The 24,806-nt window shown below is 39.9% G+C and overlaps 1 pseudogene across 1 annotated transcript; it reads right to left on the reverse strand.

The window, feature by feature from the left end:
• Positions 1-17,448: 17,448 nt before the first annotated feature.
• Positions 17,449-18,064, reverse strand: LOC308625141 (high mobility group protein B1-like; annotated as a pseudogene). Its single transcript has one exon. The product of its transcript is annotated as a high mobility group protein B1-like (transcript).
• Positions 18,065-24,806: the final 6,742 nt, after the last annotated feature.

The following is a 24,806-nucleotide window of genomic DNA, read 5'->3' on the forward strand; positions in this document are numbered from 1 at the left end:
CAGTGCTCAGTTGTTAGAATTTCTGACATCTAAAAACACCAGGAACTCAATTTACCCGATCTTTGGCTGCCTGAGAAAAAAACACAGAAGTCTCTGAGCAGCAGCTGGAGCCTTGTGATTCAGTGGACGCGGCTCTGGTATGAGGAGGGAGACATCCCTTCCCCCAGGCCTGAAACTGTAATGGTCACCTTAATCTTTTTGAATCTCAGTTTGTCCATCTGTAAAGTAGGCACGATCATTTGAACTGCTTACTCTACACTCTCTTACGAGGATCTAGACAATGAAAGTGAGAACTCTTAGCACTTTATTGTGCTTCTCACACATATTTCTTTTTACCGCAAGTTCACAGTTCAGAGTGAAAGAGTATGGGCAGGCCGCCGCCACTTATGAGTACCCTTGGACGCGAACAACTCTGAGCTTCATTGTTCTCATCTGTAAAAGGGAACAATCATAGGACTGACCTGATAGGCTTGTTGTGAGAATTAAAGAGGAGAATGCATTTCACACACTGAGAACACGATCTGGCACACATAGTGTGCCCACTACATACATTTTAAAATAGCTTTATTGAGGTATATTTGACATAGGATAAACTATGCATGTTTAGGGTGAACAGTTTTGACATATGTATGCATGCATGAAACTATCACAACCATCAAGGTAATGAACATAACCGTCACCTCCAAAAGTTTTCCCAGGCCCCTGTGTAATCCCTCTGTGCATCACTCTCCCACACTCACTCCCTCTCCAAGCAACCACTATCTTTTTGCTATTACTGTACAATAGTTTGCATTTTCCAGAATTTTAAACAAATGGGATCATACAGTATGTACTTTCTTTGTAGGGCTTCCTCTACTCAGTTTAATTATTTTGAAATTATTCAGCTGTCTATCAATAGTCCTTTCCCTTTTATTGCTGAGTACTATTCATTATAGAGATATACCACAATTTGTTTATCTAGTCACCTGGTGATGACATTTAGGTTATATCCAGGTTTTGCCCATTATAAATAAAGCTGTTATGAGTATTTGTGTGCAAGTCCTTGTGTGGACATATGCTTTTATTTCTCTTGGGTATAAATATCTAAGAATGGAATGACTGAGTCCTACTGTAGATGTATATTTAACATATTAAGGGGCTTCCCTGGTGGCGCAGTGGTTGAGAGTCCGCCTGCCGATGCAGGGAACACGAATTCGTGCCCCGGTGCGGGAAGATCCCACATGCCGCGGAGCAACTAGGCCCGTGAGCCACAACGACTGAGCCTGTGCGTCTGGAGCCTGTGCTCCACAACAAGAGAGGCCGTGACAGTGAGAGGCCCGCGCACCGCGATGAAGAGTGGCCCCCGCTTGCCACAACTAGAGAAAGCCCTCGCACGGAAACGAAGACCCAACACAGCCATAAATAAATAAATACATAAATAAATAAATAATCACATTACAGAAGAGTATTAAAAAAAAAACATATTAAGAAAGGGCCAAACTGCTTTTCAAAGTGGTTGTGTCATTGTACATTCTTACTAGCAGTATATGAGAGTTTCAGTTGCTCCACATCCTTGACAACACTAGGTATGGCCAGTCTTCTTCATTTTAGCCATTCCAATAGGTAAGAAGTGTTATTACGGTTTTGACTGGCATTTCCCTAATGACTAAAGATACTGAGCATCTTTTCGTGGGCTTATTTGTCATCAGTAAATGCTCTTGGGTGACGTGTCTGTTCAAGTCTTTTGCCTATTTTTTTAAGTTGGGTTATTTGTTTCTTATTAATGAGTTTTGAGAAGTGTTTATATATTCCAGATACAAGTCTTTTATGAGATACGTGATTTGTACATATCGTCTCCCAGTGTCGGTGTACCTTTTTATTCTCTTAAAGTCTTTCAAAGAGCAGAAATTCTTAATTTTTATGAAGTCTGATTTATTACTTTATCCTCTTCTATGGATCATGCTTTTGGAGTAATATATAAGTTCTTTTTTTTTGACATTGATATCTAGTGTTCCTGCACTACCTGATTACCCTTGCACCTTTGTCAAAAATCAATTAATCAAGTATGTTAAGGGTCTGATTCTGGACTCTCTATTCTATTTCATTGATCTTTTTGTCTATCTTGACACTAATACCACACTGTCTTCATTACCCCTGCTTTATAATAAATCTTGAAGTCAAATAGTGTCAGCCCTCCGACTTTGCTCTTCCTTTTTAAATATTGATTTTGTTATTCTAGGTCCTTTGCATGGCCATATGAATTTTAGAATCAACTGGTCAAATTCTGCAAAAAAATCCCCCTGGAATTTTGATCAAGATTGCATTGAATCTGTAGATCAATTTGGGGAGAATTGATATCATAACAACAACACAATGTATCATTCCATTTATTTCAGTTCTCTTTAATTTCTCTCAACAATGTTCTGTAATTTTCAGGATACAGTTTTTTTTTCACCTTTCTGGGATTTATTCCTAAATATTTCATATTTTTGAATGCTATTAGTGTTTTTATTTTTTGGCTGCTCTGCAAGGCATGTGGGATCCTAATTCCTGACCAGGGATCAAACACATGCCCCTCCACAGTAAAAGCTCAGAGTCCCAACCATTGGACTGCCAGGGAAGTCCCAGTGTTTTTATATTTTAATTCCTGATTATTCATTGGTAATATATAGAAGTACAATTAATTTTTATATATTGATCTTATGTATTGCAACTTTGCTAAATTCACTTATTAGCTGTTGTAGATTTCTTTGTAGATTCCATCAGATTTTCTACAGAGACAATTATGTCATTGGCAAATAAAGAGTTTTGCTTCTTCCTTCCATTCTGAATGCCTTTTATTCCTTTTTCTTACCTTATTGAACTGGCTAGGACTTCTAGTACAATGTTGCATAGAAGTGGTAAGAGCAAAATTCTTCCTCATCTTAGGGGGAATACATTCAATCTTTCATCACTAAGTATAATGTTAACTGTAGGTTTTTCCTAGATACCCTTTATCATGTTGAGGAATGTCTCTTCTTTTCCTAGTTTCCTGAGAGTTTTTATCAGGAATGAATGTTGAATTTTCTCAATCCTTTTTCTGCATATGGCTTTCCTTTTTAGTCTGATAATATGGTGAATTACATTGACTGATTTTCAAATGTTAAACCAACCTAGGATAATGTATTGATCATGGTGCATTATCCTTTTTATATATTGGTGGATTTGATTTACTAACATTTTGTTAAGAACTGTTGCATGTGTGGGACTTCCCTGGTGGCGCAGTGGTTAAGAACCTGCCTGACAATGCAAGGGACATGGGTTCGAGCCCTGCTCTGGGAGGATCCCACATGCCATGGTGCAATTAAGCCCATGTGCCACAACTACTGAGCCAGCACTCTAGAGCCCGCAAGCCACAACTACTGAGCCCATGTGCCACAACTACTGAAGCCCACATGCCTAGAGCCCATGCTCCGCAACAAGAGATGCCACCACAATGAGAAGCCCGTGCACCACAATGAAGAGTAGCCCCGCTCGCCTCAACTAGAGAAAGCCCGCGCACAGCAACAAAGACCCAAAGAAACCAAATAAATAAATAAATAAATCTTTTTTAAAAAAGACCAGGATTCAAAAAAAAAAATGACCTTCTTCATCCTTGGCCATATTTTTTGTTTTGAAATTTACTTTGTCTAATATACACAAATACTGGCATGGTATTTCTTTTTACATTTTTAAAATTTTAACCTATTTATATCTTTATATTTAAAATGGGCTTGTTTTGGGCAACATATGGTTGGGTCTTGTTCCCCACTCCCCACCCCTGCCAACTAACAAGATATGTTTTTCAACTGGGGTGGTTAGACAATTTACAGTTCTTGTGATTATTAATATGGTTGGGATTAAATCTAACATTGTGCTCTTTGTTTCCTATTTATTCTTTCTATTCTCTGCTTCTCCTCTTTTTCTGCCTTATATTGATCAATGGGAATATACTTTATGAGTCCGTTTCATTTACATTGTTGACTTATTGCTATAACTCTTTGCTGTGTTATTTTGCTACTATATGAGTTTAAGTATTTGCCTTAACTTGGGTACTAACTTAAACTGTAAGTTCTTTGACCACTTGGGCTTTGTGTGCATTGCATACAGTAGGCTTTGAATACATACTCCTTGAATGAATGAGCATTTATTTCTTCTCATCTTACATCAACGTTTAGAGGTTACCTGCTTAGGGGGCTCTGGATAACTGAACTAGAAGTTGGTTTTGATTGGAGCAGGCCTCATACCAGATGAAGAGACAGAGAACTGATTTCCGATATGGTAACTGTATCAAGATGATTGTAAAGAGAAGGAAAGGAAAAGAAATCCACAAAAAATGGTTAAAGTAGAATTACTAAAGGCTTTATGTAGTATAATTTATAAGAAAGCCAATGTGTAAATAAGTTAGAGAAGTTGAGGTTACAGATTTTTTAAAAATTTAATCCCATGACATAGAGAAACTCTTTCTTCTTACTTGCCTTTGTAAATGGTTTTTGCTTTGCATTTTTGAAGCTCTATGGTTGTTATAATCAGGATGTATGTCCTCCTTATTAAAACTGCTTTTCCTGAAAATCAGACCCTTTGGAGCTATCATTAGACATTATTTGCCAAAGAGTCAGACAGGACAGAGTTCTATATCCTTTCTCCAATATTTTCATGAACATGGAAATTCAGCCTCATGAGATTACATGGGGTTCATGTAATAGAATCTGTTACTTTTAAGCTCCAAGTAGCTAAACTTACAAACTTTTCAAAATTTGAGAATCTTTGCTGACTTCATGAGAATCTTCGAAGGCATTACGTATGTCAAGGATTTCCTTTAACAACTAAGCTCATATCAGAAAAAAAAATTCAATACGCTGAGATGAAAGAGGGATTAGACTTCCCAGTGTTGCTCCAGGGGGCAAAACCTAGACCAGGGGTGGGAGTTCCTAGAAGATATGTGCCAACTCACCATGAGGCAGGATGTTCTAACGGAGCTATCAGCAGCAAAATAGACCACCCCTGAGGAAAGAAGCCAAAAGCATTTGTTCAAGGAGAAACTGTAAGATCAGTTGTTCTGGACATTTTTAGGATGAAGGACTCCTTTGAAAATCTGATGAAAGCTATGGATTTTTTTCTTCCCAGATAAATTCGCAGATCCATGCCCACACATGCACATATACTAAGGCACAGCTTTACATTCTATTGTGAAACTCATCCTTGAACCCTGAGTTTAAAATGCCTGGTGTACACAGATGTTTAAAGTGTGAAGTGGGACATGCCCCTTCCTACTCTGAGAGCCTGTGACCCTTGGGTTCCATCCGCATCCTCACCACTACTTTTAGAGGTCATCTATGGTTTCCTGATGGAAATCCAGCAGAAGTACTTTCCCTCTTTGGATGTTCTGCCTCACTTCTCATCTCTACCTTTTGACCCTATAATAGTCTACTTAATCTTCTATCCCTCATTCCAGACGTTACTGCTTCCTCTGAATTTACTGTTCCCTTCAATGGAAACAGGATTTAATCCCTTAGCTTTCTGTGATGCCAGCAGACTCCAGTCTGGAACGTTTATCTCTGAGATTACTCCTAATCTTCCACACTGCAGAAATATTGGTGATGTAGAGGACATCACTCATTCTAGTCTTCTTTTGCACTGCAAGCAATGTGAAATTCCCCAAGACAATATCCACCATGTATTAGCCTGTAGACTTTTGGACAGTCCTACTTTGGGTTTACCTTACTTCTGGCTTATCCTACTTTTATTATAGCTTTACAAATAATTTACTGATTAATTTGGTCAAACTACATCTACAAGAGCATACCTCAGGCCTCAAGATCAGCATCTGGGGCTTCCCTGGTGGCGCAGTGGTTGAGAGTCTGCCTGCCGATGCAGGGGACACGGGTTCGTGCCCCGGTCTGGGAAGATCCCACATGCCGCGGAGCGGCTGGGCCCGTGAGCCATGGCCGCTGCGCCTGCGCTTCTGGAGCATGTGCTCCGCAACGGGAGAGGCCACAACAGTGAGACGCCCGCGTACCGCAAAAAAAAAAAAAAAAGATCAGCATCTGGAACCTCATTGATGGCACTGCTATGCATTCCATGTAGTAAGTACACTCTCTGATAGGTATAATGAGAGGCAGTATTCATAGTGGTCAGCCACGTGGACTGTGGAGTGAGATGTCAGGGGTTCAAATTCAATCATCAGCACGGCTTAACTACCGTCTTTCAAACCTCACATCTGATCCATCGCCAAATCCAGAATCTAACCTCTCTCACCACAGCTACCTCTGGTCCAAGTCACCATTTTCTTTCACCTGACTTGTTTCAATCGCCTCTTGGCTGAGCTCCCTGTTTCTCCCCTGGCCCTTCTTCAGTCTCTTCTCAACTTAACATCCAGAAGGATCCTTTTAAATAGAAGTTAGGTCAAGTTACTCCTCTCAGAACCTTCTAGCAGCTGTAAAAGCCAAAACCTGTATTATGAATTACAAGCCCTCCCAGGATTGGCCCTTGTTAATTCTCTGACTTCATATCCTTCTCTCTGTACTCACACCACAGCACTCACTGGCCTCACCCATTACTCAGACACAGCAGGCACAGTCCCATCTCAGGGCTTTTGCACTTACTGATCCTTCTGCCTGGATCATCCTTCTTCTCTCTTCCTCCAGACAGCTACAGGGTGCTCCCTATTCCCTTTAGATATAAACCCAGGTATCTCCTTCTCAGTGACGCCTTCGTTGGTCATCCTATACAAAATTTCAGCCCCACCCCCAATACTTCCTATTCCCCTTTCTGCTTTATCTTTCTCCTTAGTAAATACTATTATCTAACATACTGTCTATTTTATTTACTTATCTTTTTTATTGTCTGACTCTCCCACTAGAACAGAAACTCTGGGAAGGCAGGGATTTTATGTCTGCTTTATTCACTGCTTTATCCTCAGTACCTAGAAGAGGGTCTATCAGGCACTCAAAATAAATGTATTGAATGAATGACAGAAGGAAAACTGAAATGGGAAAAAATATATGGTGTTCACACAGGGTTAGATGAACAGAGCAATGGAACAGAATGGAAATCCCGGAAACAGACCCCCACTTATATGAACTCTTGATGTACGACCATAGGTGACATTGCCGATCAGTGGGGAAATGACAGACTTTTCAATAAATGGTGCTGAAATTGGGTAACCAGATGGAAAATAATGAAATCAGACTTCTACTTCCATGTGAAATAAATATCTAAATGTGAAAGCCAGAACTATAAAAGCTTTGAATATAATACTGGAGAATAACTTTATGATCTCAGGGAAGAGAAGGATTTCTTAAACCAGACACAAAAAGCACCACCTGTAAAGGAAAAGATAAATCCAGCCCTGATCAAATTGAGTCTTTATTTTCCAAAAGATTCCATAAAGAAAGTACAAAGACAAGGTGTGGGGTAAGGAAAATATTTGAAAAACATATAACTGACACAGGCCTAAGATTAAGATCTCCTGCAATCAAACCACCATTAGAAACTAGTCAGACTTAAAAGACTTAAATTAAGTGCTTCACACAAAGAGAAATCTAAATGGTCAATAAACATATAAAGAGGTGTTCAACCTTATTGATGATGAAAATTTCAAATTAAAACCACAGTGAAATGCCTATCAGAATGACAAAAAAATTCAAAGTCTGACAATGTCAAATGTTGGCTTAGATGAGGGACAAGGGGACCTTTCATATACCACTAATGTGTGCACTGTGCAAGACAGAATGGAATTATCCAGTCAAATTAAAGACAGGCACATGCCATATCCTAGCAATTTCACTCTTCAGGTGTGTAACTTAGAGAAACTCACGCTCATCTGCACCAGGATACATAGGGGGAAATGTTCATAAAAGCGATGTTTACGATAGTCAAATGTCCTTCAACACTAGAATGAATAAGTTAAATGCAGTATAGTCACAGAAAGGACTGCTCTACAGCAATGAAAATGAACTAACTAGCCCTACATGAAACAACATGGATGACTCTCACAAACATCGTTTTGGACACAGAAGCAAGACACAAAGAAATAGAGCTGATTACTCCCTTTATATAAAGTTCAAAAAGAGATCAACTACATTACATAATTCAGAGATCAGACATAGGAGGCAAAACTATAAAGAAAAGCAAGGAAATCATTATCACCAAAGTCAGGATAGTGATTGCCTCTGTAGGGGAAGAAAGGAAATTATAATCAGGAAGGGCCAATTGGATGGCTTCTTGGGGGTCAGCAATGGTCTGTTTCTTGACTTGGGTGGCATCTTACAGGTCTTCATTTTCTGATTTTTCTTGAAAATGTACTCTCTGTTTTATGCCCTCTGTTGTATGTATGATGCATCTCATAATAAAATTTTTAAAAGGAGAAAAAGAAGAGGAAAGCTGGCAGATGTTAACACTAGAGTAAAAAGTTAAAAGGTCTAAGAAAATATAGTTCTGTCAAGAAAATGGAAATATTGGATCTATTAAAGAGTGAAATGTCACATATGCCTGTGGCATAGCTTTGTGATGTGGATGATCCTACCATAGGTACTAGGTAAAAATAAGAAAAATCAATTTGTGAAACTGTTTCAGCGAGTATTCCAGCCAGTGTACCGAAGTATGCATATCAGGTGAGATAAATTAGTAAGAGTCTGAAAGAGTCATTTAAATTTTTCAGTTATACTTTGAGAGGAAAATTTTATACTAGAGTGGTGTATTAATGAAGTTGATACAAACTGCAATAACAGATATACACTGTAATCTCACTGGCTAAACACAATAGAATTTCATTTCTCATATGCAGCCCGATGGGTGATGGGTGGCAGGTGGGGAAGGGGATTAAAGTAGCTTTGCTGTACACAGTCATTCAGGAACTTCCTGGATGTCAATACCCACAGGAAGTTTTATGGTTACATCACTTCTGCCCACATTCCATTGGCCAGAATTTAATCACATGGTCCCACATGCAAGGAATGCTGGAAACAAAGTCCTTTGCTAGAAGCCACTTCTCAGCAATAACTCTATATCCTGCAAGGGGAGCATGAGACTTTATTAAACAGCAAGCCCTCACTGCCACCGTGGTATTCATTATTTTATAGTTTTTGAAGATTTCAGAATATATATTTTTGATGGTCAATGTTCCATTGTACATCAACTATAGCATTGTTATTGTATGTTGTCTGAACTATGAACTTCATATTGATAAGAGCTGAGTCTATTATTTTAACAGGTAAAAATACACAGAAGAAGTTTTAACCCCCCTTCCTATTTTACACAAAAGTCAGCATAGTGTACAAAATGTTCTGCCCCTTGCTTTTATACTTAACAGTATATATTGGAACACTTCCAATGTCTTTACATAAAGAGCCTCCTCATTTTCTGTTATAGCTACATAGTATTCTGCCATAAGGATGTTTTGTCATGTCTTTAACTAAGGACAGGTCCTATATCCCCAGTGTCTAATATAGCACCTGATACATAGGGAGACCACTTTATAAATGTTTGAGAAATGAATAACTCTGCCCTCAAGAAGATAGTACTTAAATAAAACATATAAACCTAGGCATGAAAAAGGCCAAGAACGTGATATATAACAGTATATATGATACATTAATATTAAACAAACAGATGTAATTTATTTTAAAAGGTAATTATTCAAGCAGTTAAGTGGAACATGATGTCTAAGATCCCATGTTCTGGAGTCAGACCACCCGAGCTGCGATCTGAGCTCTACCATTCACTAGGTGTATGACCTTGGGAAAATGATTTACTCTCAGTGTGCCTCCGTTTCCTCATCTTTAAATTGGACTAACTAAAGGGCATAATGCATATAGAAATTTTGTACAGTTCCCAGCACATCCCCAGCACTGAGTACTCAGGTTAGATATCATCGTGAGATGGGGCTAACAAAGGCAGCCTTATGGAGGTGTGTTTTGACGGGGAGAGGGGAGGGTGATACAGATAATATGAAGGTCTCAACAGGAAGGAGTGTCGGGAACAAAGGTGTAGAGGTGGGATCCCTATGGACTCTGTGGGAAATGTCAGCAGATTTGTATCTGGGGCACAGAAAACCTAAGGAGTAATGAAAAAATGAGATTGGTAAGATGTAGACTTTGATAGCAAATTAAAGTTTGTGATTAATACCACTGTAAGTCAGAGAGATGACATAGCAAGGATCTCTATTTCAGGAAGATAATTTTAACAAGCAGTGTTCAGGATAGATCACGCGAGAGAAAGACCAGAGAAAGAGGAAAAAATTAATATTGTGCGGTGATCATTTTGTAATGTATAGAAATATGGAATCACTATGTTGTGTACCTGGAACTAACATAACGTTATAGATCAATTATCCTTCAATTTAAAAAAATCAGTATACCTCCTGACTAGCCAAGTGCATTAACTGAAAAAAAATTAATATTGTGCTCCTATTTTGTGTTGATTTTGGCACTTCACAAACTTGATCTCATTCTGACCTCACTCAGCTCTATGATGGTGGTATTATTAGCCCTGCTGTAGAAATAACCAGGCTTGAAGAGGCTAGATATATTACCCATGGTTGGAGAACGAGGAACCAGTAAAGTTAAATAAAAACCTGAACTTGTCTGACTCCAAAGCAGAGGTGTGCTGGAGCTGACACATACAGCCTTGTAAGAGCTGATAGTCAAAGCTTCAGGAATTTTATGAGCATTTTTTAAGCACAGCCATTATTAAAAATTAAGTGATGCACCTAGATACTGTCGTACAGAGTGAAGTAAGTCAGAAAGAGAAAGACAAATACCGTATGCTAACACATATATATGGAATTAAAAAAAAAAAAAAGAAAATGGTCAGAGAACCTAAGGGGAAGACGGGAATAAAGATTCAGACCTACTAGAGAATGGACTTGAGGATATGGGGAGGGGGAAGGGTAAGCTGCGACAAAGTGAGAGAGTGGCATGGGCATATATACACTACCAAACGTAAAATAGATAGGTAGTGGGAAGCCACCGCATAGCACAGGGAGATCAGCTCGGTGCTTTGTGACCACCTAGAGGGGTGGGATAGGGAGGGTGGGAGGGAGGGAGATGCAAGAGGGAAGAGATACGGGGACATATGTATATGTATAACTGATTCACTTTGTTATAAAGCAGAAACTGACACAGCATTGTAAAGCAATTACACTCTAATAAAGATGTTAAAAAAAATTAAGTGATGCAAACTTACAATAAATAAATTATATTTAAAACAAGAGAATAAATATTCAAAATTAATTACTTCCTAGTTATTATCACTACTTTTTTTTTTTTTTTTTTTCTTTTTGCGGTATGCGGGCCTCTCACTGCTGTGGCCTCTCCCGTTGCGGAGCACAGGCTCCGGATGCGCAGGCCCAGTGGCCATGGCTCACGGGCCCAGCCGCTCCGCGGCACATGGGATCCTCCCAGACCGGGGCACGAACCCGTATCCCCTGCATCGGCAGGCGGACTCTCAACCACTGCGCCACCAGGGAGGCCCTATCACTACTTTTGATTAGCGTCTACACTCTTAAGTTTCTTTACATCTCTTAGAGCTATAGGGTGGAAATACTAAATAATATTGTGTTACTTTGCATCTCTTCCTAACTCCACATTCAGTAAGATCACTTTGATAACCTGAAATTGACCACGTTGGGAATATTGACAACATAGCAATTGGCACATATTACAATTCAGGGCTTCAGTTATCATTTTGCTGATTGTCTAGACTTAAGAAGGTGGGGAAATGTTCGAAATGTAGACTAAACTTGAAAGTGTTACAGCTGTTACATTCTTCATAACACAAAAACACTGAGGGAAGATTCTTTAAGTATTAGAAGACTGTTACCTGATTCAGCAAGGAAATCACTCATGTCATTGACAAACCAGTGAAGTTCCAACATATGTCTTTGTTGTTCACTTTGCTCTTATTCATTAACGTAAACAAAAGTACCAACCAATGTTCATGTCAAAACTGTACTCATTTGTCAACTGCAACCGTAGGCTGGCTATGGGTACAGAGTTAGGGAAAAATCAACAAAAGTGTTCTGTGGGAATCAATTGGCTATATGGTAATTTACAACAAAGAGTAGTATATTTAATAATATTTTTAAACTGTGTGCTACATATCCTTTATATCAGTAAAATTTATAATAAACCTATATATGCACATTTTTCTAGAAAACCAGTTGCTAAACATTTATCAGCACTCCAGTGCTCTAAGTTATCATATCACCTTGCCTCCCAAGGAGAGAGGGAGATCAGCCATGCTTTTCTACATCAAGTTAATGAATACCAGCCTCCACCAAACATAGTACATTTATTTTAGGCAAACTATGTTATTTTCTCTTAACCTTTTCCCTGATTTTCTTCTAGGTCCTTGAAATACATCACTTCTTATTTTCAGCCCAAATTATGCAAGTATGTAAGACTTCCTCTAATTCTGTAAATAGTAATTTTCTGACTCTGCCTTTTCCTTCAACACACTGATTCATCAGTTCTAAGATGCACATTTTTTTTCACATTTTAACATCTCTGAAATCGAGAATCCTCTTATAGTCACTGTTGGCCAGGCAGCAGCTGTGTCACTGCTTCACATGTGTGAACTTGGCCATAGCTATTCTACTGGCATCACTGCAGATGAGCTTAGCTGATGTTTAAAATGTCCTTTAAAAGACTGCTTATTGAAATGAAAGGTTATTGTAGTCACAGAAAGGCAGAGAAATACAGCAACAGGGGCACATTTGTAGTAATAAAGCAAACATTTCACTTTGGAGGAATGGCCAAAATTCTAATTTTCCTGTAAAGACCAACCAAGAGCTTTACAGGACCGAAGAAAGGAAGAAGCCCACAACAAGGTGAAGTTGTGTTCCATTTTGTACCTGACATACATATATGCAAAAGCAATGTCAATCATAATATCACCAAGCAAATAAGGCAAATAAAGGGAGGAAAAATAGCCAAATCTTTTGGAATAAATCAAAGAAATGTCAAAGCAATAAGAAGTTGATATGACCAATTCATGTGTCACCCAGGACTATTGTTAAGGTATGGTTTCACATTTAATTAGCAGCATTTTCCCCTATAAATGATTTATTAAAATAATGGTCAATGGTATTTGAGATTTGCTGAAATCTGACTACTAGTTTTATCTTCCTCTTCCATCTACCAATTTGTATCAAATATCAAACATTGCTTTGCATGTATATCAAATATCTTATGTTTTGGTGTTTCACTGGAGAAATGTAACAGCTATTGATACTTTGAAACCAAAAGAAGACCACCTCCACATAGGCTCTGTCCTAACTCTGTCATGCCTCTCTTTCAGTCTTCCTTCCTTTAGAATATAACATAGCAACCAACTTCTTTTCTTTTTTTAAAATAAATTTATTTATTTACTTATTTTTATTTTTGGCTGCATTGGGTCTTCGTTGCTGCGCTCGGGCTTTCTCTAGCTGTGGCAAGCAGGGGCTACTCTTCGCTGCAGTGCATGGGCTTCTCATTGTGGTGGCTTCTCTTGTTGTGGAGCGTGGGCTTCAGTAGCTGTGGCTCACGGGCTCTAGAGTGCAGGCTCAGTAGTTGTGGTGCACGGGCTTAGTTGCTCCGCGGCATGTGGGATCTTCCCGGACCAGGGCTCGAACCCGTGTTCCCTGCATTGGCAGGCAGATTCTTAACCACTGTGCCACCAGGGAAGTCCCCCAACTTCTTTTTTAAAATAACTTTTAGATTGATATATAATACACATACAAAAAATGCAAACATTGTGAATGTACAGTTCAAAGAATTACTACAAGGTGACCACCACGCAAGTTAAGAAATAGAACATTAATAGTACCTCAGAAACCCTCTGCAGGTCCCCCTCCCCCAGTTACTAACTCTACTCTCCTCCCCAGAGATAACCTTCTAACACCATAGATTTGTTTTGCCCATTTTTAAGTGTTATATACATAGAATGAGATAGTTTATATTATTTTACTTTTGATTTCTTTCACTCAATAACGTTTCTGAGATTTATCAAAGTTATTGTATATAGTTTAGCTCACTTGTTTTCATGGCTGTATGCTATTTTCTTGCATGAATATACCATGATACCTTTATCTATTCTACTGCTGATAGACATTTTGATTGTGTTCATTTTAGGGCTATTTTGGGGGGCAGCTACCTTTTTTAAGATTGAAATATATTTGACATATACCATTGCACAAATTCAAGGTGTACATCATGTTAATTTGATACATTTATATACTGTAATATGATTGCCATTGTAGGATAATTAGCATCTCTATCCCATATAGGATGATCCTTAAGACCCATAAAGTTCTGGTCTCTCAGCAAGTTTGATGATTACAATACAATATTGTTGTCTATTGGGCTATTTTGAGTAGTGCTGCTATAAACATTCTCAAATCTCTCTTTTCATGCATGTATGAATGCATTTCTGTTAGATATACATCTAGGAGTGGACTTAATGGATCAGAGGGTATATGTATGTTCAATTTTAGTAGATACTCCCAAATGCCTTTGATTTATGACAAAGCTATCACTGTAGCACAATAAGAAAAAGGATGATTTTTAAAACAGTTGAATTTGTCCTTACCTCATACCATACACAAAACCCAATTCCATGTGAATTTCAAATCTAAATGTGAATAAAAGAATGCTAAAGCGTCTATCAGATAATTTCTGAGTATAGAAAATATTTGAAAAAACACTCCCCTTTTTAAAGGTGCGTGAATAATGCCTTTGGCCATGTGACCATCAATGTAACAAACACCTTTAGCCTGATTCTCACACTGAGTAAACTTCAGGATTGAAAAGGGAGAGTCAATGCTTTTCAAAAATACCTATAACCCTACCCTTAAGAGACTTTGGGGTATTTTAATTGCTCTCTCCTCTTCCTCAATGTGAAAATATTTACCTTGCCTTACACTTTTTCCTTCCCCTACATGCTTTGAATTGGATTCTTTTTCCCACCATTTCCTAGCACCAGCAGATGCTAGATGCTTCAAGGGAGACCCCAGATGGCACTCCCATCACCACGGCCACCCCCATCAGGGGAAGAGGTTTATTCCTTGTTCTTGTCATAGTTGGATAGCATCCAGGGCTGGTACAGTGGCTCATAGAAGGGCAACCAGACACCCAGGAGTTTCCTTCTATCTTGTTGCTCTGCCATCTCTATGATGCTTCCTGGTCCTCATGTTCCAAGATGGGTACCACAACATCTACTTTGTGAGCAGTAGAATGGGGGAGGGGGAAGGGAAAGACCTGCCCTCTCTTTAATAAGGGTACAATGTGGAAATCACACAAGTTACTTCTTCTCATAACAGCCTATAAGCCAGAACTTTGTCATATGGCCACACCGAACTGCAAGGAAGAATAAAAAGTTATCTTATTTCTGGAACACCATGAGCCCCAGCTTAGAGGAAGGGGAGATCTAACGTTAGAGAACAGCTAGCCTCCCTGCCACCCCGTCTTTGGAGGCTCAGCTGAAATGTGAACACTTTTACTGGGCCCCCCTGATGTCCAGTATCCAGAAGCACTGAGTCCCAGCCAGCTCTATCTCTTAGGAACGATGGTCCTCTGGGCATACTCAGAATCCTTTGCACCTCTTGGATTCTCTCATCCCTTCTGTCCACATTTCTTATCCCCCTACCAAATGGGAAGCTCCTTGAGGGCAGGATCCATGTCGGATTCAATTTTCATTTTCCATGCCAAGAACCAATTCTTATGTTGAAACTGGTTCAAGTACTTATCCTGCCTTTCTAAGGGAACTATAAATAGGGATAACCAAACAGGTAAGGAGAAGCTTCTCTTTGTAGAAATATTCCAGCTAATACATAAAGAAGAAATGATAGAATTAAAATATCACCACGTTGTATCCCCTAAAGAACTAATAATGGATTGAACATTACTAGTGACATCTCAAAAGAAGAGACAACCATACATTTTTTTAAAACCTCTACAGTTATTAGTTTATTAGCATCATCCAGGACTCAGATGTTCAGTATTCCTCCTGAAATTACATAAACAAATGCAAATGGAAAGAATCCAAGTCCACATTATATAACAAAACATCACTCCATCACAAAAGCATGTAAAATTACAAGAACGCTATTTTAAAACATTGGCACTTTAAGAGAATGATAGTCTCAAAAACCACAAAATTGCCAAAGTGTTCCCTAAACTGCTAAGCAGACAAACATATGACTCTAACGAATGAGCCTGAGTTTTGTAAAGAAAATTCAAATTCAAATAAATCAGATAATTCATACTGAGATCACAAAGCTTAAGTGTCTTCTTCCCTCATGTCTATTTGATTTATAAAGGGGCAGACCATAATATAGGAAAATATACCTGATTTAAAATGAAGTATACAATTTTAAAAGTTGGCCCAATTAATTAAAAGTACCTTTAATGGAAGGTCTCAAGTTTCCTAAACAATCCATATTTAGATAAATAGGAGAAGACATTTATAGCCAGCACTTTTTTTCTCAGAGCCTTTGCTGGGACTAATGTCAACAAAAAAATTTAATATGTTAGTCTTGTATTTTAAGCTCATGCTTTTGGGGATACATTCTCAGGTCTTTAACGTGGGAACTGCAAATATAGCTGCCATTCCATGGTAATGGGAGTTAAAGAGTGTAGAGTTCTCATGTAAAGATTAGAACATACTTTTCTATTAGTCCTTCAAGGACAGACTTTCAAATGTTTGATTCTAATAATCCAGTCCTGTGAGTAGATTGGTTCCTCTCCACTTTGTAAATGTAACTGGGCTATGTGAAATCTGATATCAACTGATCAAGATCTGAGTTTCAGTTATGGATGAAAACTGTCTCAGTTCAACTTTTATTACCCTCATCATGAGTATGCAGGGTGTCTAGACAAAAGCTTTTTATCAGCTAACTGTATGAAAGATAAACATTGTAATGATTAGTCTGATCCAAAATGGCAAAAGCAAGACTAGCTTCCCCTTAAGAAGAAAATTTTCAGACCTATGAAAATGACAACAATACTAATAAAAAAAATTGTATTTACTTAGAAGCATTCAGAAAGTCAACAAAACAGCTGCAACTTATTTTCTTTTTTTTTTGCAATTATGGAATGGTATTCACTTAACAGAACAATAATTATTTTGTATAAGCTGCATCAGAGACAACTGAAGATGAAAAAACTACCATCCCCATATATAACTAATTTGTGCTGTGCACCAACAAGAACCTGCTTTAAATTTCCATGCCAATTTACAATCCCCATACTGTACCAGGCAAAGTTAGTGGCTATTGGAAATACCACCAGGACAGGGCTATCTAAAGACACATTCGGTAATGTGTTAACTATACAAAAAAAGACACTCTACAGTTTAAAAACAAATCTTACACAGCCTTACATTTCAATATTTTTCTTTAAAAGGAGTGAGTTGTGTACAGGGGGGTTAAATGCTTTATAGACAAGAAAAAAAAACTGTGCTAGAACCGACTTATTCATCAACATCATCATCTTCTTCTTCTTCATCCTCTTCATTTTCCTCATCTTCCTCCTCTTCCTTCTTCTCTTGCTTTTTTCAGCCTTGACGACTCCCTTTTTTGCTGCATCAGGCTTCCCTTAAACTCGGTATGCAGCAATATCCTTTTTGTACTTTTCCTTCAGCTTAGCAGCCTTCTACTGATAAGGCTGCTTGTCCTCTGCAGCAGTGTATTCCACATCTCTCCCAGTTTCTTTGCAGCGTCACCAATGGATAGGCCAGGATGTTCTCCTTTGATTTTTGGATGATACTCATAACAAAACAAGACAAAGGCCGAAGGAGGCCTCTTGGGTGCATTGGGATCCTTGAACTATTTTGTTTCCCCTTTAGGAGGGTTATACGTTTTCATTCCTCTTTCATAACGGGCCTTGTCTGCCTGTGACATGTCTTTGAATTTTCCTTTCTCTTTAGCGGACATGGTCTTCCACCTCTCTGAGCACTTCTTAGAAAACACTGAGAAGCTGACTGAAGCATCTGGATGCTTCTTCTTGTGCTCCTCCCGGCAAGTTTGCACAAAGAATGCATAAGATGACATTTTGCTTCTCGGCTTCTTAGGATCTCCTTTACCCATGTTTAATTATTTTTCCTCAGTGAGGCACAGGGGGGCCCAGTGCCCATCCGGCTCTCCCTTGCCCGGGCACTGTCTCTATGGAGCTCAACGTACTGCAATGGCTGTGACAGCTGGAGCCAGACGCAGCCTCCTGATTCTCCCCACTCTGTCGACAATCATATATTTGTGTCTGTCTGAAAGAGTCTTGCAAAAGTAAATGTATAGGGACTTCCTGGTGGTGCAGTGGTTAAGAATCCGCTGCCAAAGGAGGGGACACGGGTTTGAGCCCTGGTCCGGGAAGATCCCATGTGCCGCGGAGCAACTAAGCCCGTGCGCCACAACTACCGAGCCTGAATTCTAAGGCCCCTGTGCCACAACTACTGAGCCCACGTGCCGCAACTACTGGACCCCGTGCTCCGAAACAAGAGAAACCACCGCAGTAAGAAGCCCACGCACTGCAACGAAGAGTAGCCCCTGCTCACCGCAACTAGAGAAAGCCCGTGCGCAGCAACGAAGACCCAACACAGTCATAAATAAATAAATAAATAAATAAATTTTAAATAAATAAATAAATGTATAAAATCTGGGGACTTCCCTGGTGGTCCAATGGTTAAGACTTCACACTTCCACTGCAGGGGGCTCGGGTTCCATCTCTGGTTGGGGAACTAAGATCCTACATGCTGTGTGATGCAGCTGAAAAAATAAAATAAAATAAAATCTGAATTTATTATTTATTTACTTATTTATTTATGGCTGTGTTGGGTCTTTATTGCTGCACACAGGCTTTCTCTAGTTGTGGCGAGCAGGGCTACTCTTCGTTGCAGTGTGCAGGCTTCTCATTGTGGCGGCTTCTCTTGTTCTGGATCACGGGCTCTAGGTGTGTGGGCTTCAGTAGTTGCAGCACACAGGCTCAGTAGCTGTGGCACGTGAGCTCAGTAGTTGTGACTCGCAGGCTCTAGAGCACAGGTTCATTAGTTGTGGCGCGCGGGCTTAGTTGCTCTGCAGCATGTGGGATCTTCCTGGACCAGGGCTTGAACCCGTGTCCCCTGAATTGGCAGGCAGATTCTTAACCACTGCACCACCAGGGAAGTCCCAAAATCTGAATTTCAAGAAGTACAGAGGATGGAGGAATATTTTAAATAATACCACGTGTGGGAAACTCTGTAGGACAAATGACCTGGTTTCTCCAATACTTAAGTTGAAAGGAAAAAAGAGAGAGAGAAAAGTGAGAAGCTATAGATTAAAAGAAACTTGAAAGGTGTATCAATCAATTATAATATATGGACTTTATTTGGATCTTGATTTGAGCAAACTGTAAAAACAACCAAACATGCAAACCTGAAATGAGTGACTGTTTGATATGAAGCAATTACTGTTAATTTTTAAGGTGTGACAATGTTATTATGGTTATGTCCTTACAGTGAGGAGTTCTTATCCTTTGGAGATTTATGTTGACATATCTACAAATGAAATGACGTAAAGCCATGGGGGAGGGTAGTATGCGGTGTATAGATGAACAAAAATGGACATGAGTTGATAGTTGTAGTTGGGTGATGGGTCCATGGAGTTTCATTATATATTTTCTCTACCCTTATATTTGTTTGAAATGCTCCATAATATGTTCTTAATATATGAAGAATTGCCTCCTCCCTGGTGCCTAGACCAGCATTTACACGTAGTAGGTACTCAGTGAAAAATATGTATTGAATGAAGGAATTGTCAGACAGTATCAGCCTTAGCAGAAGGGGCCATCTGGGCTCCAACACACATTTTCAGTACTGGTATTCACTCAACATCTTTCATACAGTGACTGCTCACTGCCTTCTGAGAATTCCCATCGAGCCCCTGTTGTATGACAGGAATAGACAGCTGATCAGGGCCGAATGCACCTGGGGTAGCAACCAAGTCACAGGCAGGTGGGCCAATCAGATTCTCTTTCAAGGACTTGAAATAAGATGCTAAGACCTGGTCAGACAAGAAGGGGCCCTACAAATGAAAGGTTTTGTAGGGTGGGGGTCAAGAGTGTGCACCATACCCTTTTACATGAAAAGAAGTTCAACTTCACCCACTATAAGAGACAAACAAATTGAAACTACACTGAGATACCATTCCTTACTCGTCATATTGGCAAAAATTCAGAAGCTTAACAACATACGTGGTTGGCAAGGTGGCAATGATACAGACACTCTCATACATTGCTGGTAATAATACAAACTAGTACAGCCCAATGGAGAGGAAGTTGGTAATATGTAAATGTGTCTTTTGAGCCAGCAATCCCGTTTCTAAGAATTTAAGTTCAAAAGACACCTCCAACAACACAAAACTACACAGGCACAGGGTTATCTATTATAGCATTATGGGTAACTTGTAACTGCGGAATACTGGAAACCACTTAAATTCCCCAAAGCAGTAAATTGGTTGAATAAACTACAGTACAAACAATGGAGTACTATGCAGCTGAAAAAACAGTGGAGATAATCTCTGTGAACTGAATTGGAGTGAGTTCCTGGATTTATTGTTAAGCGAAAAAAAGCAAAATGCAAAAAAGCATATACAGAATGCTACTTTTGTGTAAGAAAATAAACACATATCTGCTGATTTTTACAAAAAGATACAGGCAGAATAAACTAGAAACCAGTGAGATGGTTTATCTACAAGGAGTGGAGGATGGTCAGGTAGAGGCAGCGATAGGCAGGTAAACCAATTATCTGGAAAAAATAAAACAAAACCCTGCAAAAGCCTTGGCTTGTAAATTTGCCACTTTCCTTGGTGTAAATACTCCCAATGTGGTCAATTTCAAGCTGCCTGCAGAGATGCACAGAATTGGCTCTTGCAAGCAAGTACAAGCTGGCTCCAGCAGAACACTGAGTAGAAGGGGTAGAAATAGTAGCACTTCTCTGAATATACACTTTTGTAAAGTTTTTTCATCAGCTTTATTGAAATGAAATTTACATACAATAAAATGAATCCACTTAAAAGTGTACAATTTGATGAGTTTTGATGAATGCATGTACCCTTGCAACCACCCCCCTGCTCACATCCAACAAATGAAACATTTCTATTACCCCACATAGGGAACATTTCTATTAGCCCCAAGGTTTTCTTATGTTGTTCCTTCCCAGTTAAGCTCTGCAACCCAACACCAGCTTCAAGCAACCACTCATCTGCTTTCTATTACCATGCATTCATCTTCTTTAGAATTCCATACAAACGAAATCATATAGTATATATTCTTTTGTGCCTGGCTTCTTTGACTCAACATAATGTTTTTGAGATTAGTCTGTGTTGTCTTGTGTATCACAGTTCATTTTTATTTATTGCAGAGTAGTAGTCCATTGTATGGATATACCACAATTTCTTGATCCAATCATCTGATAATGGACATCTGCCTTGTTTCCAATTATTTTACTATTATGAATAAAGTGGCTATGAACATTCACGTACAAGTCTTTGTGTGGACTTAGATTTTCATTTCTCTTAGGTTAATACGTGGGAGTAAAATTTCTACGTCACATGGTAAATACAAAACTTTACAAGTTTATTTATAAATTGCCAGTTTTTTCCCAAAGTTGTTCCAAAGCTCAACAGTATGAGCTTTTTAGTCATCCACATCTTTTTCAATGATTTTATTGTCATTCTTTTAATTTTAGCCATTCTAGTGAGTGTAATGGTAGATCATTGTGGTTTTAATATAAATTTCCTGATGATTAATGCTCTTGAGCAACGTTTTTATGTGCTTATTGGCCAATAGTATATCTTATTTGTGAACCAAGGCTTTGTAGAGAAATTGCGGATTCCAGAGCTAAAGCATCACAGCTGCAGCAGATATCTTGACATATTTACAAGCCTTGCTACTTGCAGTGAAGTCTTCTGGATTTGAACCACTCTGAACTGACCTCCTTGAGGGCAGAAACTGTGTTGTTTTTCATTGCCTCCTCATCCACAGGGTGTGGTACTTAATAGATGCTCAGAATTGTTTGTTGAAATGAATTGATTTCTATAGTTCTGTTAAGGTCTTGTTACCTGGAAATCCAAAGACCCAAAAAAAGATGTTGAAAAAAGAAAGAAAGAACTTCTTGGCAATGGAAGTTAGTATTTTGTTCCTCTCTTGACTCCGCAGAGAGTCTACCACTTGGCCTCTTCCATATGCTATTGTGTTTTCCTTTGGCTTGTAACTTCCTCCCAGTACCAGGCAATAAGATACCAGCCACTGAATAACACCCTATTCCTGATGTCAGTTTCAGACATTCTGTTTTTCTATGACAACTGTCACTTAAAATAGGGGTCTAGTTTCCTGGCTTGAGCAGCTCATTCCCATGCTGGGCATGTGTTCTTAGCACTGATGCAGCTGATTGGCAAAACAAGATAGCTGGACTCTCTCCCCCCAGGGCAGGGGGCCCTAAGCCGAGGACACCTAGTGGGGAGAAGGTCGGTAGACAAATATTTCACTATTGCAAGGGGAAAACCCCCCTGTGGGTAAGTGTAGAGCAAAAGCACTCAGTGAATGATTTCTGCTGTCAAAATATCAGTTTTCGGGCCTCCCTGGTGGCGCAGTGGTTGAGAGTCCGCCTGCCGATGCAGGGGATACGGGTTCGTGCCCCGGTCTGGGAGGATCCCATATGCCGCGGAGCGGCTGGGCCCGTGAGCCATGGCCGCTGGGCCTGCGCATCCGGAGCCTGTGCTCCGCAACGGGAGAGGCCACAAGAGTGAGAGGCCCGCATACCGCAAAAAGAAAAAAAAAAAAAAATATCAGTTTTCTACTGCTGCATAATAAACCCCTCAAAATTTAGTAGCTTAAAACATGAACAATTCTTTTTTTTTTACCATTCTGTGGGTTGAAAGTGCAGTTCTTTTTTTTTTTTTTTTTGCGGTACGCGGGCCTCTCACTGTTGTGGCCTCTCCCGTTGCGGAACACAGGCTCTGGACGCGCAGGCTCAGCGGCCATGGCTCACGGGCCCAGCCGCTCCGCAGCATGTGGGGTCCTCCCGGACCGGGGCACGAACCCGCGTCCCCTGCATCGGCAGGCGGACTCCCAACCACTGCGCCACCAGGGAAGCCCTAGGGCCGCTTTTCTTTTTTTTTTTTCGGGCCTCTCACTGTTGTGGTTTCTCCCGTTGCGCAGCACAGGCTCCGGACGCGCAGGCTCAGCGGCCATGGCTCACGGGCCCAGCCGCTCCGCAGCATGTGGGATCTTGCCGGACCAGGGCACGAACCCGCGTCCCCTGCCTCGGCAGTCGGACTCTCAACCACTGCGCCACCAGGGAAGCCCGGGCCGCTTTTCTTGAAGTGGGAGGTCTTGAACTACACTTTCTTTTGTGTTCCCCTTCTCCTGTTTCCTATTCGAACAAGACCTTCTGTCCTAAAAACTGTATTCCTACCCCCTCTTCTTTTCCCCCTTCGTGCCCCCCAAAAATAGTCCATACACCTATACGTTTAATTTGTGGGGTGTCTGTGATTAAATGATTTGTGCAAAAATCCTGAAGAAGATAAGAACTCACCATCCCTTGTTCTCAATCTCCTGAGTCATGACCATTCCTTGATTTGATTCATGCCAAACAGACTGCTGTCTTTGGATGGATTAAAACCTACTTTAATCTCTAATCCTAGGGTAGAGAGGAGCAACGAGGGGGCCTTCCATGTAGAAAGTGGGGTTGGGAGACCACAAAAGGAAAGATGAATGTATAGCCAAGTCACTCAGGAACTTTTATGCAGGTGCAAGAAACTTATGTCAAAGTGGCCACAAAATTGTTTAATAGGAGACGGATGAATGTAACTCCATGTTTACTGCTAGAAACCAAAGCTTTGTGTGAAATCTTGAATTTATGGGGAGGGAGGGTAGAAAAGCATGTACCTGTTCTTCATCCCTTCCACTCATTACTGAACTGCAGGAGACTGAGCCCCCTTGGGCTTTGGCGACCCCATCTGGGCAGTGTTTATTTGTTGGTTGATTTTGCTGTGCCAGGTACTTCCTTTCCCATTTGCTATCATTTTGTAACACACGTGCTGACCCTTTTCCCTTCCCCTTGTTTTCCTTGGGAAAATACAATGAATAAAGACTTATTGGTACCAAAAAAAAAAAAAACCCACCTCTGGATGGTTTGTAGGTTGAGGGACATTCTACAAAATATCTTATACCAATACTCCTCAAAATCGTCAAAGTCATGATAAACAAGGAAAGACAGAAACTGTCAGAGACCAGAGACGGCTAAGGAGACATAGTGACTAAGTGCAAGGCTGTGTCCTGGGTTGGATCCTGGAACTAAAAACTGTAAAAATGACTGATATCCAAATAGAGTCTAGAGCTTAGTTAATAATAATATACCAATGTTGTCTTCTTAGTTTTAACAAAGCACTATGGTAATATAAGATGCTAACAGGGGAAACTGGGTGGGCGTATGTGGGAACTCTCTGTGTTTTGTCTTCACGCCTTTTCTGTAAAATCTACAATTATTTCAAGATAAAAAGTCTATTACTATATATGTATATGTATATTACTATTTGCATATATATGGGTATTGTATATGTTACTACAATACGTGAATACGTGTGTGTGTGTGTAAAGATGATCCAGGTCCAGGTCACATCAGTGGCTTTCAGACTTTTCCGACTGGGACATCTAGTGTAAGAAATTCTGTTTGGGGCTTCCCTGGTGGCGCAGTGGTTGAGAATCCGCCTGCCAATGCAGGGGACACGGGTTCGAGCCCTGGTCTGGGAAGATTCCACATGCCGCGGAGCAACACAGCCCGTGAGCCACAACTACTGA

Source organism: Mesoplodon bidens, assembly GCF_964165515.1.
Source record: "Mesoplodon bidens genome assembly, chromosome: 11".
Taxonomy (NCBI): Eukaryota; Metazoa; Chordata; class Mammalia; order Artiodactyla; family Ziphiidae; genus Mesoplodon; species Mesoplodon bidens.